The sequence below is a fragment of the Hippopotamus amphibius genome, chromosome 13 (genome assembly GCF_030028045.1).
Source record: "Hippopotamus amphibius kiboko isolate mHipAmp2 chromosome 13, mHipAmp2.hap2, whole genome shotgun sequence".
Taxonomy (NCBI): domain Eukaryota; kingdom Metazoa; phylum Chordata; class Mammalia; order Artiodactyla; family Hippopotamidae; genus Hippopotamus; species Hippopotamus amphibius.
Genome location: NC_080198.1, coordinates 79,516,888 through 79,529,317, shown reverse-complemented (window position 1 = coordinate 79,529,317; position 12,430 = coordinate 79,516,888).

The window sequence follows — 12,430 nt, the reverse complement described above, 5'->3', positions numbered from 1 at the left end:
TGTTAATTTGTAAAATTTTGTGTGCTTTGATCAGGACAGTATCAAGATAGTATAGGAGTTGTTGACCTTAAGTAAACTGCCAGATAATTTTCCAGCAAAGATGGATTTATTCTCGATCAGCAGAGAATTGCCAGTTTGGGGTCTGCAGCCATGGTGAGCCACGTGTAAGTTCCTGCACAACGAGGGAAGGAGAATGCTTTTATAGAGAAATGGAAGTTGGGGGGACAATAATAAACAAAGACTGAGTTTATTTGACTGAGTCCCTTCCAGGGAAGAAGAGGAGTCTTTCTTCTTCCTGTTATTTCTTGTCATAGGGCATGAAAGAGGTCTCCCAACTCTATTTAATTGAGGTTTCTGCTTACTAACTTCTAATTTTTCCCCTTTTGATCAAGATCTTTCTCTGAAAGCAATGCTGATCAAGAGTCAGATTTTCTCATGTTGGAGGGAAAGTGCACAGGTTGGAAATGACTGACGTCACATTCAAGTAACAAGGGGAGGAGAGAGATCTCAGGTACTTTCTAAAGTCCATATGTTATCAAAATCATAGACATTAGAGAGCATGTGAAGTAGTAAGTCATCATCAAAGATTTGGTGACAAAACTCCAATAGGCCTGGTCCAGATATCTTGGGAAAAGCTTTCTCATCAGATGTGGTTGCAACAATTAAGGTTACTAGATGATGTTCAGGTCTAGACAGGGTTCACTTTCTTTAGTTGTGTCAATTTAAAATGTCCTAGAGCAGTATGAACAGGATTCCCTGAGCTGTTATTTGGTTCAAACCAGAGCTTTTTCTCTATCAAACCAAAATTTAAAAATTTCCAATTTTCTTTTTCTGAGGGATTCTCTAACCAGTTTTTCTAAATTATGATTTGAAAAAATATCCCTTTGGATCATGACAAAGTTTTAGCTACTATTGGTCCCATTAAGAGCAGCATTCCTTGCAGAAATATCAGCAAGGTGATTTCCTTTAGCTTCCAGAGAGTTAAGTTTAGAATGCCCTGTAGGGGAATTCCCTGGTGGTGTAGTGGTTAGGATTCCAGGCTTTCGCTGGTGGGGCCCAGGTTCAATCCCTGGGAAACTGAGATCCCACAAGCCACGTAGCATGGCCAAAAAAAAAAACAAAAACAAAAACAAAAACAAAAAAGGAATGCCCTGGAATCTTTATAATAACTAAAGTGGCTGTTAAAATTATTATACTCAGCAATTCCTGAACATAGGGACTATTTTTAATTTTATTTTCCCTGGAATTAAGGAAGCCATGTTTCTTCTACAACATTCCAAAATCATGCACTACTCCAAAAGTTATTAATCTATCATCAGTATAAATATTGTCAGTTTTGTTCTTGGCTAAAGTACAAGCTCATGTAAGGGTATATAATTCAGCCTGTTGGGCACAAATAGCCATAGGTAGAGATGCTGCCTCAATAACATAAAAAGGAATTGTAATAGCATACCCAGCACAATATTGCCACTGTCACCTTTTAAATAACAACCACCAATGAACCGTGAGAAGTCAGAGTTACCCAGTGGAATTTCCAGTAGATTATTTGGAAGAGTCCGGAGGTGGTCTGTTAGCACTAAGCAGTTGTGAGAGGCTACATGCGTGACAGAAGGGAAAAGAGTATCACGGCTATGGTTATTATAAGAGTTATGGAAGAGAAAGTTAACGAAAAGACCTCATAGGAGGTGAGGTGACTGGCTGAGAAATGTCAAGTGTGATGAGAATTCAGGAGAGCTTCTTGTGTATGAGGTACACAAATGGTTAAAGCAGGTTCCATTATAATTTGCTTGGTGGCCTTAACCAAAAGGGCAGTAACCATAATGTATCTAAGGCAAGGGGGTTACCCCTGTGCCACAGGGTCCCAGTTACTGACTGTAACACCTGTGGGTCAATAGTGATACCTGTGTTTGGGGGTGAGTACTCCAAGGGCATTTTCTCCTTTTCATATACAAGAAGAAAAAGGGAATCTGAAAATTGGGATACCCAAGGGCCAATAGATTCATCAAACTCTCCTTTAAGGCCCTGAAGTCTGCCATCTGGTTCTCATAAAATTGGGTCACGGTTGTTATGGCCAAACCTGTATGTTTTACTAAACAATAAATGAAATTTATAATGCAATTTTGGTAATAATCAACTAGTCTGAAAACTTTGCAGTTAGGGCTTAGTTTTGGCTTTTAGGAAACTTATGACACCATGAAGTCAATCTGGATGTAGGTGTAACCCTTGTTCTGATATCATTTGCCCTAAATATCAAACCTGGATTTGGACAAACCACAGTTTTACTTTGAACTTATGTCCCTTTAAGACTAAAAGCTTTAGCAAGTGAATACTGCCTTCCTGTGAGTAGGCTCAGCTTCATATTGTGGAGTGGAACCTCTAGGGGAAATTTACATCATTCAAATCAGTCCTCAGGATTTGTGTGAAATAAGGACTCATTAAAACTCTGAAGCAATACTGTCCTGGTGAATTGTCTTTCTTCCCACGTTAAGGCAAAAAGGTATTGGCTAGCTTCATCAACTGGAATACTAAAGAATGCACTGCATAAATCAAGTATAGTGGAGAATTTACCTCCAGTGGGAATGGATCTTAGTACTGTATGAGAAATAGGAAAACAGAATGTAAGGGGATAACAATATTATGTATTGTTCAAAGGTCTGGGACAAACCTCCACCCTTGGCCTTTAGGTTTTCTCACTGGCAAAATAGGAGTGTTACAGTGGCTAGTAAAAGTAGTAAAAGAGATAATGAGGCCTTAAGTCTTGTCATTTTCTTTTCTTTCTTTCTTTTTTTTTTTTTTTGAGTCTTGTAGTTTTTTAATATGGGCTTTATGCCTTGAAGGGCTTCTTTACTTACAGGGTATTGATTAATTCTGGGAAGATGTTTTGAGGAGTCTATTTGAATTTTGATGGGTGGGGCACTGTGAATTTTGCCAACATGTGTTGGAGACTTTTCCCAGAAGGAAAGTGGTAGCTGAATCAATAGGCAAAAATGATCAGTGTTTTCAGAATCTACTTTAGTACTGTGAGAGATGGCATAAATAAAAGTTGTCAAAGGTTCATTTAATTCACCTAGTGGGTTACTTTGACTACTGTCAATTTCTAAAATTACTTTCCCTTTTAAAAGGGAGAAAGAAATTCTTGCATGAGACTTCTTTAAGAAGTCTTGGCCTAATAAACAGATAGTGGGGAGGAACCAAGGAGAAAAGGATGTATGTAGGGTGTGTATATGAGGGCCTAAATAAAAGGGAATAGTTTCAGAGACAAGAATCTCTTGAGGGTCATTGGAGATTTGAGCTGTTTTAGTACTCCAAGGCAGGGGTTATTTTATAATAATGGGATTGAGCACCAAGAGTGTGGTTCCGGTATGTTATGAACGGAAGAGATTCATCCCCAATCTGGAGAAATGTTTCTCCAAGCCAGTTAAGAGGGAACATTGGGAAGGATCTCTAATTCCTTGAAGTCGGTCATTGAGAATTGAAAGGACGTTGGAAAGGCAATTTAGTGGGCTGAAGGTGCCTAAAGCACTTAAATTTGTAACAATCTCTTTTCCAATGTCCTGGCTCTTTGTAATAACAGCAGAAACTAGGAGGGTTTTGATTTTGTTTAGGACCCTTTGTTTGCTTGAGTTGAAGATTAAGAATTTTAATAGTCTTTCTTGAAGGTGACTCATCTAGAGTAAGAGAGAGCTGGTTTACTAGGTTAACTATCAATAAATCTAGAGTGGACATCCTGGTCTATTTCACTGGAAAAGCCTGGTTCAACCCATTAATAAACATAGTTAAGGACTTCCTAGGTGGCACAGTGGTTAAGAATCTGCCTGCCAATGCAGGGGACACGGGTTTGAGCCCTGCTCTGGGAAGATCCCACGTGCCTCACAGCAACTAAGCCTGTGCCCCACAACTGTTGAGCCTGCACTCTAGAGCCCGTGAGCCACAACTGTTGAGCCCATGTGCCACAGCTACTGAAGCCCATGCACCTAGAGCCCGTGCTGCACAAGAAGAGAGGCCACTGCAATGAAGAGTATCTCCCACTCACCACAACTAGAGAAAGCTGGTGTGCAGCAACGAAGACCCAATGCAGCCAAGAAACAAATTAAATAAATTTTAAAAATAAATAAATAAATAAATAAACAAACATAGTTAAAAGCTACCTGGGTGTAATCAATATCTGAAGGAATACCAGTATTTTCTTTAAAAATAATCTGAAGTCAGGCCTGGGGGTTAGGCGGGTTGACAGGTGGGGAGGACTCCGTGGATGGGAGGCATGAGGCTTCCATGTGGACGGCTGGACCCAGGCCAGACCAGAGATGTGCAGGTGAGCAGAATCAGCTCCCACTACAACCCAGCTCAACAGCATCATTCAAAACGCACCGGCAGGAAATGGTGAAACAGAAGGACCTTTCATCCCGAGTGAACGAGGCCTGCAGCACTGCTCTCCTAGCTCTGGAAGCTGGCGGTGTCTGGGGCCAGTGGAGTCGGGGCCTGTTGCTTAAATAGGCATTGGGAGTGGGGCAGGGCGGGCCTGGGGGACGGGCATGGAAAGTGGGCCGTTTACCCAGCACAGCAAGGTAGTGTCCACCGAGCTAGCAGCAGTCCTAAGCACGGGCCTGCCTGCTTGTCCACCATGAGCCTCAAGCCCACAGGCCCCTAGACCACAGACCAGCACCTGGGATGACCCCTGATGGACGTGCAGCTCCAAGTGAGACCATGTGCCCAGATGCACGGAGCTTGGTCCAGGTTCCTGGATGCCTCTACCTGTCCTGAGACACAGCCTGGGCAGCAGAACTACCTGTGGAGTTCAGCGGACCTGCTCCCTAGACCAAATATCTGGAACAGGAGGGCCCTACGTGGCCGTCCCTGGGATGAGAAAACTGTGTGTCAAAGCTGCTGCCGAATCCCTCTATTTTTGCCTTCCTGACACTACCTCTTTGAGCCCTGAGGAGGCATCCTGGCCTGAGGTGGCCCGAGCCGGCGTCTCTGAGGCAGATGTGGCCAGCCCTCACCTCGTTCTCCAGAAACCACCAAAAAGCCAGCCCAGCTGACCAATAGCGATCCCAGACCCTTCCCTGCAAACTCACGGAGGTGGTGGCCACTAAGAGCCTACAACATTCCACAGACTCCGAACCCAGCCTCCCTTTGCTGCACGGGCCTGCCTTCCAGACCTCTCCTCTCTCTGCAAGCTCTGACACCCCCACAGCCATGCTAGGGCCAGCTAGCGACCTTCCTCTGACCCATCAAGTGCTCCCTCTTTTGGACCATTGCTTCCCCATCTCCTCTCACAATTGGAGATAAAGCTCGTGAAGGCAGGGGCTGTGTCTGTCTTGCTCCCTGCTGATCACCCAGAACAGCACCCGGCTCACAGCAGACACCAGTGCAAATTTACTGCAGGACTGCGTGGTTCCCAAGAGTCTACTGGCTGCCTGGCTGGCCTTCATGAAAGGAGATGCACAAACTCATTCTGTCTGGGAGGCCTTATGTTCCTCTCCCATCTTGAAGAGCCAAGCTACACTCAGAAGAAAATGGTGACTTGGAGTAAAACATGTAGCCTGAAAGCCCTCTTCCTCTTTCAGAAATTTTCTGTTTTTAAGTTCAAGGACATGAAGCAAGTGACTTTGAATGGGTGCAGCATGGACTGTGCAGACCAGGGTCCTGGCTCAGAATCCCTGACAAGCTACTCCATGCCAAGTGTGAAGCCTGGAGCAAGTACCCTCACCCCCTGAACCTCAGTTCCCTCGCCTGTGAAATGGGGAACATCTCTAGTCTCGGTGCTCACCTAGTGGCCTGGGGTGCTGCCTGGCAAGGTGCGGGCCTGTGGACCTGTGAGAACATTCCCACTAGCCCATCCATGCCTTCCACCTGAGAGGCGGACAGGTGTGGCCTGCCTTGGCCTGCTGGCAATATGGAGGGCTCTGCTGGACCATGGCCCGGCCAGGCGACATGGAAGCTCTGGCCTCCTTCCCCGCCTCTGGCCCCTGGCCTCCTTCCCTGCCTCTGGCCCCTGGATGTTCCCAGGCTCTGATAGTGCTCTGCCACCTGGACTTGGGTGACCTGTGAAGGCCTTGCAGCTGGAAGATAAACATCTATCTGTGAGATCCCCGTCACGAGGACATTTTAAAGGGCACTTGGTAATTTAGTTGCTTTTGTGAAGCTTAGCAAGTGATGGGGGGAATAAGAGAGTATTTTGAAAACACAGCCTGGACAGGAAAATCCTGGCTTTCCTCTTTGTTAAAAACTTGGAGAAAATCTTTAAGGGTGTCTTTGGGGAGATAAGGAACAGCTGTGTCCCCTCTTTATCAAAAAAAAAAAAAATAATCTGAAGTCAATTGCAATAATTATGAACAAATTAATTAGATTTTTATGTACAAGTGTAAGTTTTATTCCAAGCAACAGGCTTTGGAAAGGCCCTAGGAATTGTTCAATAACATCACCTAGTGATTGCCCAAGCCTGATTATATACTAAGTTAGTGGGCTGGTCCCCCAGTTGTAATTCTAGAGACTTTTCAGGACTTTCCCAATTAGCAGTTGTCATCTAATGCTGAGCCCGGTCTTCACTAACAAGTATATAAAATAGTTGATATAAGTCAGAGAAACCAGGTTGATAGATTTGAGTGAATATTTTAATTTCCTTCGCAAATCTGTGAGGTTCTTTGGTTATTTGGGGAAAATTTTCGACTGTGGCTCACAGTTCAGTTTCGGTCCATGAAATATAAGAAACTAGGGGTTTAGCCTCTGGATCCTCAGAAGGCTTAGTTTTAAAGGGACAGGTTCTGATATATTCAGAGGAAAAGGGAGTGGGGAGAGTATCAGAGAAATGGGGTAGCTTGGTGAGAGAATTAATGTGAGGGAACTGAGGATATAGTGGAGCTGTAGGTGGCATAGAAGGGGCAGCATAAGATGGCATTGGAAGTGGAGTCTGGCCAGAAGGAGCTGAGTGGGAGAGATGAGATGGTGCCAAAGGCAGATCCTGAGACAAAGAAGCCAAGGAAGAAGAGCCCGAGGCTTTGGGACCCACTTTACCTTTCCTTGATTTTGTCTTCCCTCAGTTAATCTTAAAATCTTATTTTGCAGAATGACAGTTTTAGACTCCTGATAACATTGGGAAGCCTCAAAATACCAATTGAAAAAAGCATTTCATTCCTTTATGGGAATTTTTGAACAACTGTAGTCCAATTTGGTTTTAAGGGAATGAAGTTTGGGGATTTCAGAAGTTTCCCATAATGGCCATTAGTATTATAAATAAATTGCCTTTGGTCAGGTCGGTTCACTTAATTAGAAATGTGCATTGGAAGGACAGAGGTTTTTAAACATAAAATCGGCTGGAGTCCCTGAGTAGGGGACACCCTCAAGAAACTTAGGTAACTGAGTTCCCATTTTTCAGAGCTTTTTCCTCAAGAGTAAAGAACAATTTTCAAACAACTCAAATGGCTTACAGTTCAAGTGGCTCAGTTCAAACAGCTGCAAGCCAGTCTCAGACATTCCTAAAAAGACAACTTGGTCCTTGAGGAGCTAGACCAAAGGCTTTTTTAGCCAGTCTCTAGAGGATGGCCCTTATAAAGGAACAAGCCAGAGACTGAAAAATTGTCAGTTTCACTTGAAGCAGCCCCTTCCTGAAGTTACTGGCCTGAAGACATTTTCAGCCAGCTTTGGTTGAAACAGTCTGATCTCAAGATCAGACCTAAGTGCCAAATGTGTACTGGCATACAGAACAAGGCCTTAACTAGAAGGACAAAACCTTTAAATAGATACCTAATAAAACCTGAAGGGTTTCAAATTCAAGGAGGCCATGAGCTCCAATATAGGAGAAGGACGTCCCTTCAAACTTCAAAGTCATTGAGAAAAATCGGTGAGAAATGATGGGTTTGACTGTGGGTACCAGCCCTGGAGCCCTTAGAGAGGCCTTCTCTAGTCCCCATACTGGCCACCAAAATGCTGACGTGAAATAAAAACTCAAATATTTCTCCAGCAAAGGTGGATTTATTCAGATCAACGGAGAATTGCAATATGGGGTCTGCAACCATGGTGAGCCACATGCATCTCCCCATGTGGCAAGGGAAGGAGAATACTTTTATAGAAAGGAAAAGAAGTCAGGCGGGTTATAGTAAACAAAGAGTCCATGGCTTCTCACTGGCTGAGTCCTTGCCAAGAAAGAAGCCTTTCTTCTTCCTGTTGGACTCAGCTACAGTCACAGGTCATGAGAGCTCCCTCTTCCGGTTTCTCAAATCTAATTAATTAAGATTACTGTTTATTAACTTTTTACAGAGTATACATTAAGGATATTTAGGAATATTGGATTAGGCTACTCTGAAAAAAAAATGACAGTTTAGTTAAGGTTTAGATAAATGAGTTGTAATTACTTAGGTGGAGTTAAAATGCATGAAAAAAATGTTTAAAGTTGTAATTCTTAACCTTTGCTATGTATTAGAATTAGGAGAGTTTTAAAAATGCCAGTGTCTAGATAGCAACTAAGATCTAATAAATCAGAATCTCTGTGGATGGAACAAGGAATGAATAACTTTTTAATATCCCCCAAGTGATTTCAATATGCATTGTATAACTGATTTTTAAGACCACTGAGTTAGAGGAATAAAAAATGCAAAGATGCACAAGCTATAGAATGGAAGATGATACAGATGCACAAGCTATAGAATGGAAGAATAGTGTTGTATACAGGTGGACACAAATTTTAATATTTTTGATAAGATTATTTCAGTTATAATAATTAATAAAATATGGTATAAGCTCTCTTTTTTATCACATTTGTGGCTCCTAATGTCTTTATATCTTTTCCATCATGACACCATTTCATGTATTTTCCATATACTGTTTGCTTTCTTCTGGACACATTGATTTGCTAGTAATGTTCTTTTAATCGGTTAATCAGAATATATTGCAGTACCCCAAGTTGGGTAAGAACAGGACAAAAAAGAGTGAAATATAATTACCCTACTTGTCCCAAGCTGACAGATGGGTTTGATACTTAACAAAGTATGTTAAGATGATGGAAATAACCATGAATTCAGTAGAGTGCTGAGGAAAAAACACTGAACTTGAAGACAAGAACCCGTATATCTGAAATATTAACACCTTACAAAATGATCTTAGAAATTTGTACCTACCATTTTAGTGTGAGAGAGGTAAATAGAATAGTGTTAAGAATGCCAGTTTGGGGTGGCCAAATTATAAGTTCCAAGAAGTTCTCTTTTTCTCTCTTTAGTTCTCTTTCTATAACAGGAGGCACATTTTCTAAGGTTCTTTGCAATATTATAAATTTATATACAAGTTGTTTGTATAATGTTAACTATCAATGGAATTATAATGAAGACTGATTGAAATACAAACATATGTTTTCTTAAGCAGATCAGTTCATCTCAAAAAAAAAATCTTGAAAAATATATTTGTTGACCTTGTGAAAGATGTATCCTCATTATGTCTTTGACTTTGTTTTAAAAAAACAAAACAAAAAACCCAAAAAGCAATAGGTTATTAACTATGCTATATAAGTTGTGGGATTCTTATGGAAATGAATGTGATTATGCTTTTATAATGTTTTGAAACACACTTCAAAGAAATGTTATAAAATAGTACAAACTAAGTATATTCTTTTGTGACGTATATGATCGTTGATTCAAGTTTAATTTTTATATGAAGATATGTTTAAGCATGCATATCCTGGGGACTTTTGTAAGCCTATATTTTTCACAGCCCACCCTGTATTTTTTTCAGCTATATTTTTTTCACTAAAATTGTATAAAATAGGCACTATTATTAGTTTAATTTTACAGATAAGGAAACTTATGCATGAGAAGAAATATACCTTGTCCACTAACACTCAAAATAGGAAACAGTGCTTATTGAGATGTAGGCTTCGTAGTCTATGGGGATTAATTATATTTCAGTGTTCCTTTCTGCTTGACTATTTTAATCATTGGCTTAAAGAAAAATATGTTTGAATTATTAATAAGAAAGTATTAATTAGTAAGATGCTATATATCAAACGAGGTGCTAGTCATTAGAGTATGGTAATAAACGTGAAAAAAATATGGTCACTGACTTCATGGAGCCTTCATTCTAATGTGCATCAGGCAAAACCAAGCAGGCAGAGGTAGTAGATAGTATTAAAGTTGAGTATAGATCAGAACATATGCTAATATATGTGGAAGTTTATTTGATATAGGGTGATTAAGAAAATGTGTTTCTAAGCAGAACTGTTTAAAATGAAATTTAAAGGACAAAAATAAGAAAGGACTATGAGGAGTAGGAAAAGGCATTTCAGCCAGAGGAAACAACATGTGTAAAGGCTTTGTGACCCATATAGCTGTAGCACAGCCATTCCGGAAGGCATGAAATGGCATATGATTGATCCATATATGGCCTTAAAAGATCCTCATAAAATATTTGATTTTTATTTTAATTCCAACAGGAATCTGTTTGAGTTTGTTGTTGTGTGTTTTGTCGTATTGTTGACTCAATAAATTTGTCTGTATTTTATAAATTCCCTTCAGTGATAATGGATTAATTTCATAATCAGAAAAATATTGCCAGGCTTCTGGTTTTAGCTTAGACATGCAAGGAGCTTGGAAGTCACCACTCTCTCTTTATTAAACCAGAAAAAGCCAAACAACTGAAAATTAATGATTTTTCTTGGACCTGCTAGAGAATTGAACATAGAACAAACTACCGTCCTAAAATCTGAAGAGAAATGTGTTCCCAGCAAATCTGAGGTTCTTGATGTCTCATCACAGAAAGAATTCAGTGAGAGACAACGTGATAGGTAAGAAGTGGATTTATCTAGAGAGTAACACACTCCACAGACAGAGTGTAGACCATCTCTAAAGGTGAGAGGGCCCCCAAATATGGTGTGGTTAGTTTTTATGGGCTGGGTAATTTTATAGGTTAAAGAGTGGGAGGGATTATTCCAGTTATTGCAGGAAAGGGGTGGGGATTGGGCCACAGCCCACTTTTTCACCTTTTATGGTTGGTGTCAGAACTGTCATGACACTGGTGGGTGTGTCATTTAATATATGCTAATATACTGCATTGAGTGTATGAAGCTCAAGTCGAGGTCGACTGGAAGTCAAATCTTCCACCATCTTGGAATCTTCCACCAGTTTTTTTTATGTCCTATGGCTATCTCTTTCTTTTAAAAGTTGTGCCCTGCCCTCTTTCCTCCTATTTCGAAGGTACATCCAATGAGATACAGAAAACAAAGACTTTATTACCCGGGACAGAAGTAGCAAGAAGTTACAAATGGTAGCAATATTTATATGGCAACTTTGATAAATTGCTGGACGCTCACCATAGACTAGCAAGAGACTGAAACTTTTATGGGCTTTCCCTCTAGGAACCCCAGCAGGTTCTCACAGTGAGCATCCAAGAAAGATTCCCTCAGGGCTCCCGCAGACAGGGTGGAGGGAAGATGAACCAAGATGTTTCACAATAGTTATTCTAGTTTAGGAAGTGAAATCTTCCACACATTATCCCTCCAGCTTTCCTGTCTCAGAATAGAAAAGCACATAGTCAACAAAAGACATGGTTTCAAGGAAATAGACTGTAAATGTTAGAGCCAAGGAAGTAGAGGGCAGGGGGTAAAAAAATATATCACTGAAGGAGGCATAGAACTCTAATGAAGACTGTGACCAAAGCAGCCTTAACATTTCCCTCAGCTTGATTAAACATTAGGCTTCTTCTTGACTCTTGACTTGCTGACCTTTCTTTTCTTAGAGCATTTACTTTGCACAACTTGTTATCGTAACTTCTTTTTCTGTCCCTTTTGAGATATAAATCTTTTAAAAACATCTCTGCAAAAGCCTCTTGCCAGAACTTTCGCAAAGACCAGGGAGCCATCTCTGTGGATGTAATCGTTATTGAACTTTAGGGAAGTTATTTAAACTCTCCAAGCTTCAGTTTCCTTACAAAGGTAATAATAGATTTAACGTATAGTATTTATGAGTATTAAATATTATTTATACATTCAAAAATTAGAGCCCAGTAAACTGGACAGAATTACTAGCAAATATTTTAAAGGAAAAAATCAACCATTCAATAGAAACCAAATCCAATTTCATTATATTTGAGGCAGAGGGAAGGCTGTTAAGTATATTTTTAAAGGCAACTAGGAATTTCAAAAGCAAAGAATAAAAGTGCCAATGTTCTAGAAAGGAAAGAACTATAGATTTGAAATTATGTCTGGAAGTTGTCTTTCCTGGAGGGGATTTGAAGTCCTCTGGTAAGCCAAGCAGCCTCTGTAAAGCCTTGTTTAGTTGATTCAGGTATTTATATTTAAAGTTTACAAACTGATTGGTGATGTGCTAGAAAAAATACACAAGGAAGTGAATCAGAATTCTTGTAGGGCTAAGCCTTAGTTGACCCTGGACCCAAACAGGTTTAAATTGTATGTGTCCACTTATACATGGATTTTTTTTCAGTAAATACA